We start from the raw sequence: 9,441 nt of genomic DNA, 5'->3' as shown, positions 1-9,441 counted from the left end.
ATCTCACAATCTACTCAGTACTCCCAAGGAGATTAAAATTTATGGTACAGGGACAGTAAGAAGCAATAGATTACCTGACTATAGTTGAAAAGTGATGCTATACTAAAAAATGATGGAAGAAGAAGCTATGATGTTCGAACCGAAACAAAAAACAACAAATCGTCGTCAAATGGTATGACAATAAGCCTGTAAATGTTGAATCTGCTCATGTGGATAAGAATCCAGTATCTACTATGAAACAATGATCAGTAGCTGAAAAAAAGGGATATTCCAATCCCTGCAATCGTGAAAGAATACAAATTTTATTTGCCCTTTTGTATCAAGGAGTTTAGAGTAAGTTTTTTTTTCTATCTCAGAACGATCATGAGTCTTCCTTGCAAATGTTCTCGACCCATCAGACTCCTTTAAAGCCTTGCGAAATATTGTAAACAGTTGATTTGGGCAGTTTCACAAATTCAATAATCTTCTTAGGCAGACATGCCGCATGAAAGTACACAATAATGTGTACACACTGTGTTTATATTAGCGGGATATCTCAAAGATTTTGAATATTTTTTTACAGAAGTTTGTCAGCTGAATCTGAAGAGTACTTTTCAATAAACATAGATTTTAGGGTTGCCAAGATATTGAAATCTAAGCTTGCTCTGGATTTAAAATCCCTATCCTGTATATTATATTAATGTCCGTTCCGCATTGTATCCATTTGGCAAAGTGATCATTCGGTCAAATGTATGTTTGGCAAAGTGGCTCTGAGCAATAAGGTTTTTGGCAAATTGCCTGTGCACAGTATATTTTATATCGAAGTATCTTCCATGAATTGTATGATTATTGCAACAGTATCCTCCAAATATTTTCTTACAGCCAAAATTTAAAGGCCAAAATGTATATAAAAAGCCTATTTCGTTTGACCTAATTGTATTCTTATTATGTGAGTAAATAGTTAGATATTTTTTGATTTTTCTATTATTTCCCTTTTCTATTACTTTGTTATAAAAATTACATACTCAAACCATTTTTTTGTATGTAAATGCAAAAACTGGTCGAATATTTGTTCTTTATATATATATATATATAATTTTTAACGACAAAAAGTAATAAAAAGAGGAAAAGACTACAAAGAAAAAAATAATATCACAACTTGAACAAACTTTTTTACCTTTCTTGTGTATGACATTCTTCTTATTAGATTGTTCAAAAAGTTGTGCTTTTAAAAATGAAAAGTAACAAAATATGTAGCATTTTTGAGAAATTATGTAAAAATAAAATAAATAATTTCTGTACTTTTTTTTATTTATCGAATAAAAAATAAAATATCTTGCAGGAATGAATTATAATAATGTTAAAGTTGCTTCTATGGTTTTAATATAAATACTTTGGGAATTAAATAAAAATATTTTTTGAAATGATAAATTAAATACACATTATGGATGTGAGGATGTTTTTTTTTTCCTTTTTGTTTTTTAATGGTATGCAAATGAATACTGTTGAGTTTGAGAAACCTACTAATGAATTTTGTAATCCCATTTCCACATCTATATGAATCCTGATGATGATGCTTAGAGTTATAAAAAATTATGACTTAAAATGAGGATACTTTTTTCTAGTTGCAACTAAAGCAGTGTTTATTTTACAAAACTGTTCTGATAGTTTTTTTAACAAACAAAATTTGAGCGTATGGGCAGGTGGGACGTTGTTTGTTGGATAGTCAAAAGTGTCATTTAAAAAAAATGGCATTGATCAACAAAGTCTTTATTCCACAATCGTTAAAAAGGTAAAGTGTCTTTGTTGCGATCCGTGCCGGACGAGACAACGTTGAGATTGTAAACTTCTTAAACACCTGAAAAAGTCATTTTTCTGGAGAATCAGGATGGAACTGGAAGAATCTGTAGGTGATTATGAATAATCACCAAATTGGGATGATCACAAGATGAGGTAAGATTGTCACAGGGATCATAATTTAATTGCAAATTAGTAAAAAAAATCTTGATGTTGAGCCATCCAAATCAACGAGGGCCATTGCCAAGGATCTGAACTGTTCTTAAAGTATAATCAAGAAGTGCGTACTATATGACTTTTGTATACAAAAATATTCCACTTAACTCTAACTTCTGTTTACCCCTCAAGAAGAGTTTCCATACCTTGATCTAAGACATTCACATCCTAAATATTGACAATCACAGCCTCGACATGATCGCCTAGGGCAAGACTACTCAACTGCCCATATTCTGAGTCATAGGTATGGGTGATAATTTTGGTAAGAATAGAAAAGCGTGCGAGGAAAGAGAAGAAATACTTATGGCATCATTGATTAAATAATATACATCTTCTTCTATCAATCAAGAAAGTTATCATTCCCGCTTTTATTATTCAATATTAATATAATATTAGATGCTGATAGTCGATAGAGAACTGAATAAAATACCTAAAATAACGTCGCCTTCTGTCTGGATTTCTGAAAATGGAGGCCCAGGAATTTGGAAAGTACTTACCGTATGAGAAACAGATGGTTTGTCGGATTTGTCGATATAAATGTGCCTTTAGTCCCCTGTTTAGAATTACACGCCACTCATTATCCTCATCTCATATCAAGAGCATGGATATTCATCTAAAAATCAAGTTAATGATGAATACATCAAGTAACACTTTAACTTTGATCTCACAAAGATTCTTATTGCATGTAATATAACCTTATCCATTGCTAATCATCTACGTTCAAAAAATTTTGGAGAAATACACGGGTAAACATATCCCTTCACAAGGAACCATCATTAAACTAATGGAGGATGTTGGTACTGATGTCATTTATAGAAATACATATAAAAATGTTTTGAGTCATCCACACCAAATGACGATCAAGTTATCAGTAAAAAGTATTTACTAATATCGAAATGGAACTCTGAATTTTGTACTATCTAACAGTAAGTATTCAATTTTTTTTTAAATCTAACCCTAAAATATGATTATATTTTAGCCAAAATTATCAAGAATTATGATACACAACTCATTTAATGGGGAAAAAAAGTGCTTAAATGGTCACAACAACGGGGGTAGTAGCTTTGGATGGTTTGCAACTAGTTTGTCTGAGACTAATTCCTTCACTTAAAGACTTGGGTATGATAATTGGGGTTTCCAATATTACATAGTCAATAAATATTACTTTTTTTTTTATAACTTAAGGCTTAGCTATGGTTGATAGGCTCCAAGAAATGGAGTTCAGAAAACTAATAAAAGGCAAAAACAACTTCTTAAATGGTCACAACAGCAGGGGTAGTTACATTGGGTGTAGCATTATAATTATAATTAGGGGACGAGGGGTGATTATCTTTTTGATTAAACTCCACGTCTGGCTTGTGTTTAGCAACTTAAAGTTATGGCATATTTAACTGAATTTCAGAACAAGAAAATATTATTTGGATCAAGCTATTATTTCAATATTTTGTATATATAATTTATTGTTATTAGTTATATGATTCCAATTGTTTAATTTTGTATATTTAACATAAATGAATGATGGTATATTTTTTATTATGTAGATTATATTCAATTTAAGCCTTCTTTTTAAACTTGGAACTTCAAATATATTTCGAAATACTCTACTTTGTCGTTTCATTAGTTATTATTCTGAGAATATGGTTATTATTGAATTACAATTTCATGGAGTGTGACGTTTTCAAATCTACTGTAAGGGATAAAAAACATCTAAGTCAATTATACGTAGTATACCTTCATTAAACATTTTGCTAATAAATACTTTCGCTATACCCTCAAAACTCATTATAAAGCAGGCAGATGATAATCACATCAGTATTTTAAACAATGATACCATATGTCTTCCCCCCCTCCTTCTCCTTGCACGCGTTTTTCTCTACAATATTATCAACTTTAGTCATAGGGTAGGTTTTAGTCATGCCCCAGGCCCCACTCTTGACTGAGATCCACCCTGGATAAATTTTGTAAAAAAATTAATTTATATATTTAGAAGAAATGTTTATTATAAGAGTATACAAATTTAAAAAAGGTCCTTTAAAAATAGAAAGGAATATTATTTTCTTAAAATAGTCGTTAAATGAAATAAAGAAACAATTTTATGAAAAGAAACTATAAAAAGGCTTAGCTTTTAAAAGAAAAGAAAAGTCATAGTAAAAATAACATTCTTTTCCAAATATTTCTTTTGAACTCAAATATTAAAAATGGTAAGAAAGAATAGGGTATTAGGATATATATTTACGTCGGACCCACTCATGCTAAAACCGGTCCTGGTTGGACCTCAGGTCCCTCTTTGTTTAATTATTATTTTCATGATTTTATGTATTAGAAGTTCCCCGACTTGTGCATTTATTTTTTTGAGCCACACATACACAAGAGGTATATATTTTTTTTTTCATATTTATACAGATCACAAAAATAGTAAAGGAACTAAAATTTTTAATCATTTGGCTTCACATAAATGTCTGAATTGGATGGATCATTTCCATTATACATACTTTCATTTCAATTCGTGCTGATACATAAAATAACTTTAATGATGGCCCTTACAGTTGGTAACTGCCGATCATTATATTCTTTGTATGGTCCCAATATAACACGTGCAGTTTCACTACGTCTCTAGCTCATTACTTATAAGCCACACAATCCACATTTAAATGCTGTAACACTCGTAAAACTGAACTTTCATATCATAAAAAAATATTTTAGTAATTATGAAAACTGTTTTGAGTAAGTTCATAAAAATCCCTGCAGGTCCAAACATATAAAATTCGAAATTTCTAGTAAGGTACTATTGCATGCATATTAATTCGTCGTGTATACCTAATACATGGTTGTTTTTGTAAACCCGTTCCGCCTTTAACTTCATCCTGATCAATAAGGGAAGATAATAGAGGATGTAAATTTCATTTACAAGTTCTATTAATATATAAAAAAAAATCATTCAATGTGTCCCCATCTTCGCCAATCCTTCACTCAATATGAAACCTAAAGGATTTACAGGCCTTGCCCACGTCAAGATTGTTGTAGTCTTTTTTGACATATCGGCAGTTAATATTGTTTGAAAAAATATGTCCCTCTTTGTATCAAAAAAAGACATTGCTCCGTTTTTTATCCTCAATTCTACTCTGAGTCTAACAAGAATTTACTTTTATTCCTTCCCAACTAATCCTCAGTATTTCTTTTAGTCATTCATGAAAACACACATTTGTGGTTATAATTTATATTCAGATGTTATCCCCTCAAGAATAAAAGAATACTACCCTCCATTTGTAAAATCTATTATCCACATGTTTTTCAGTTTTTTGCATTGCCTCCAAAGAATAAATGATGGTTTTCAGATTTGCTTGCTTTGATAAATTAGTCATGAACTCTATTGTTAAGCAAAGAAAGTAACTTTACTTAATCCCCATTAATAGGCTACTTAGTTCATTTAAAGAATCCCAAAAAAACTGAGGATTTTCACATGTGGATAATATGTTTTAAAAACAGAGAGAAGAATAGTGATAACAGCTTTTGTAAATTAATAGAAAACTTTTCAGTTTGCAACAACAACAAAATCCGCGCGCTGAACAAGCCTAGGATTTACAACCCAACTAGGAGCAATTCACATTTATGGATACATTAGTTGGACACCTGTAACGGGTGGGGGGGGATGGTGTGAGGAGTGTTACAGAATGACGGTACTGATAACCAGGCTATTCCCTCCATATAGGTGATCATAGTAAGAAAAAATGGGGAGTGGGAAAATTGGGATTATTTATTTTAGGACTAAAAAAAATTTAAATTTTGTACATAAAAAAAATATATAATGTGATTCGGAAAAAGTACAAATTTTTTGGGTTGTCTTTTGTAAATAAAAAGCAAGTTTAAATTCTTAAAAAAAGTCATTAAGTATAATATGGAATCAAATGTATTAGTAAGGCGATAATGTGGCACAAAGATATCTTTCTGAAGGATTTTTTAGGTAACTTCATTTCAGAAAAGGCCAAAATTTCTATGAAAAAAATTGATGGTCTTGCATTTTCTTTTCTTTAAAAAATCATTTAATTTTAGAGTATGAAAAAATGAGATGGATGTCGAAATATTATGATCCCCATCCCCTAAAAATCGTCCTAGCAACGAGGTTGCTGATAAGTAAGCTGTATGCTTGTATATTTCAGAATAAAATTGTCTTACCTTACCAATACTTAATCATATCGATCCAAAATGTAAGATTATGATACTTCATTATAGTGTGTCTACAATGTTCATCCTAATAATAAATATATAAAAAAATGATGAAAAACCTCAACTAGGTATAAGTTAAAAAAAAATGTTTGCCAGGAAGAATTATTCTTATACTACGTAAATGACTGCAGTATCATTGATAGATTTGGCAACTTTTAGAAATAAAATTGATTATTTTCACTTATATACAACTTGAATACGTTTCTTATAAGACACTGAGTGGTGTTAAGAAAGAATTTTATCTCCAATAACTTGAAATTTCTACCGATCATAGTATGTAGTATTGGAAACATACACTATAAAGTATTTTCATGTAATGTAATCATAGTTTAAAAATATCGTTTTGGGGCCTATAACAATTTTTTTAAGAATAAAACCCCTTTTTTTCATTTATATAAAGAAAAATAGCGAACTAATGAATATCAAAACAGGATCAACACATAAAAGGACTTAAACATTGCTGTTTATTAAAAATTCTATTTCTTTAATGCCTAGTATTATAAAATGATAATATATATATGCCCCCGAAATGTATTATTAATAGATTATTACATCGTTATACAATCCTATTTTCATCTTGTAGACAGAAATAACTATAATAATGGAAAAAATAAGGTATTTTTCTCCAATTATCCTACTTTTTTTATCCATAATCGATCAAAAAAAAAGGACAAATCCAGCTATTTTTTGGGGATTTTCATAACATATTACTTTGACTTATTTAAATATAACTGTTTTGTATTTAACGTAACTCTGATTTAAAATCAAAATTACAAACTTATCAATCAATATCTACATTAATGAAGCAAAGTTTATCCGTACGTAGGTATTTGTGTATAACTACGTACATGTTAATTTTTAAATGTACATGGTATGCAAACTATATGTGCCGAGAAAAGTGTAAATATTTATCAAGTATATATAACAATGAACAGCCAGCGCAGTGAGCCTTGTTCTGTTTTGTAAGGTATTGCCTGTATGAACTTCTTTGATATGTATAAATTCAGCATTATCACCACTAGTATTGTGCAGAGGAATATCTAACTAGTTAAAGCAACACTTGAAAAAGTGCATTTAAGTGTTGAATTAAAACATATGTAACAATATGTTTACATATTTACAATATTTGCATCATAAATTTGATATTGGGATGGTACAAAAAATGAAATATGGCAGGATTGGAATTGTTTAAATTTTTTCCAACGAGGCACTCAAAAAATTTTCTGTTATTTTATCGAAACGACGAACACTTTATCAATTTTTGTCGAAGTTTAACTTGCAATGAATAAACATTCTACCAAAGATAACATCTCTTTAACAATCTTTCTTGTGACCTATACAATTTTTTTTCCTATCCCAAAATTCACCATAGCAATTTATAGAAGTTGCATATTTACTTAATAGAGTAATTCATGGTACTTTCACAGGGGCGTCCGTAGGGGGTGGGCGGGACGGGAATAAGGAAATTTTTCCTTTTTAGTAGAAAATTTAATATTAATATTTTCCAAAAAAAAAAAAGTAATATTTAAAATTTCACATAATTTTTCGAAAACATCTTCCAAAAATTTAATTTTTTGTAAGCAGCTGTGGATTTTGTAAATTTTAATCATAAAATATAATTTTATCAAAAAAAAAACCAAAAACCAATTCTCCCCACCCATATAATAATCCTGCGTAAGCCATGTTTCAGCGCTCTAAGCGGACAAAAACGTATTTCTGTAGGCAACTAAATTTAGACCAAATTGAACAAGTGATTTTGAGAACAAAAAACAAGAAAAGCTACAACCAAATCGCTCAAAGATTCCCCCCCGTTGATGCGCTCAGGCTCTTAGAAATAACCCCAAAACATTAATGTGCTCATTTTCCGATCAATCTCCAAGACTGAAACGGGGCAACGTTATTCAATAAACAGAATGACGTAAAAGATTAAACCTCCTGTTAAAAAAAATTGCTAATCTAATTTGAAGTATATTGTGAAATACATCAGTAAGAACTGTCAATCATTCATTTAGAGTAAAAAAAAAAGAAATATTAATTTGTAGCCAAAAAACTCTCTAGCTCGATTAAAAAAAAATATATAAACATATTATAATGGAGCGACTTAGCTCAGTGGACAACAGGCTCGAGACAAATTATTCTCTTGAATTCCTTGTACACAGGTTCGATTTCTGTCTCTCCTAGATAAGAAAATATGTGTACACTAATTATATGGACTTCAAAGACAAATCCTAGTTTAAATCAAAGTTAATAGAAATACAAGGTTATACCATAACGTGTGTATGACTGATGCTTGACTTCTACCTCGCGTTTAATATTGACTTGAAAGAAGATGAGTGGTTGTGTGTTTTGTCAAAATCTGTTTTTCTTACCCAGTAGTAGGTAGGATTAAAGCATTAAACCAAGTGCCGCATCTAAGGCTAACGTCATATTTAGCGAAAAAAATATCTTGGTTTGAATTTACTTTTTTTGTCCGCTAGAGGTATTATTATTTCAAGAATTTGGTTGAATCATTTCCTGTTCCCTCGTGAATGAGTCAAGTACTGTACTGCAATTTGGCTTAATTCATTATTCATATACTTTTGATTAAACAATTATGGAGAAGGAAATAGTCATTTATCAAGAATAAGGCTCGTCCAGTGTTAAGAAGAGACTGGAGATTGTCCCATCCGGGTAAAACCTATAGTTGAAGTAGGAACGGTGGCAAAGGAAAAGTCTTCTGAACCCAATACTTCTTCCTCAAACAGTCTATCTGACATATTATCCTTGATCCTTCCTCACGTCTTAGAGCAACTTAAATCATTAGCGGAGAAGAAAAAAACAGCATATACTACTGAGGATTCTTCCATTACAGGAGCTTTGTCGGGCTCAAAATCTGCTAATTTTTCCTCAAGAAGCATTAAATCAAACTCCTTCAGGAAGATGTCTTCTCTCCCAGTGCTTCAATATCCCACAAAATAACAATTTTCTGTAGGATTGAGGCCCGGAGACTGGTTAGTCATTATCCTAATGTGCTTCTACCGAAGGAACTCATTTTTTTTCTAGCCCGTATGTTTTGGGTCATTGTTGTGCTGGAAACCCCATTACTCGATTCATTTTCAGTGGCCTGCCCTCATGAAAAGAGTTTGTCCTCCAAGATTTCCCTGTAAATGGTCCGTCTATCTTCGATGCACATAATTTGTCATTTCTTCAGAGCAGAAAAATGCTTCCACATCCATGCTTAACAGT

The sequence above is a fragment of the Lepeophtheirus salmonis genome, chromosome 6 (assembly GCF_016086655.4).
Source record: "Lepeophtheirus salmonis chromosome 6, UVic_Lsal_1.4, whole genome shotgun sequence".
Lineage (NCBI taxonomy): Eukaryota > Metazoa > Arthropoda > Copepoda > Siphonostomatoida > Caligidae > Lepeophtheirus > Lepeophtheirus salmonis.
This window is presented reverse-complemented; position numbering follows the sequence as displayed.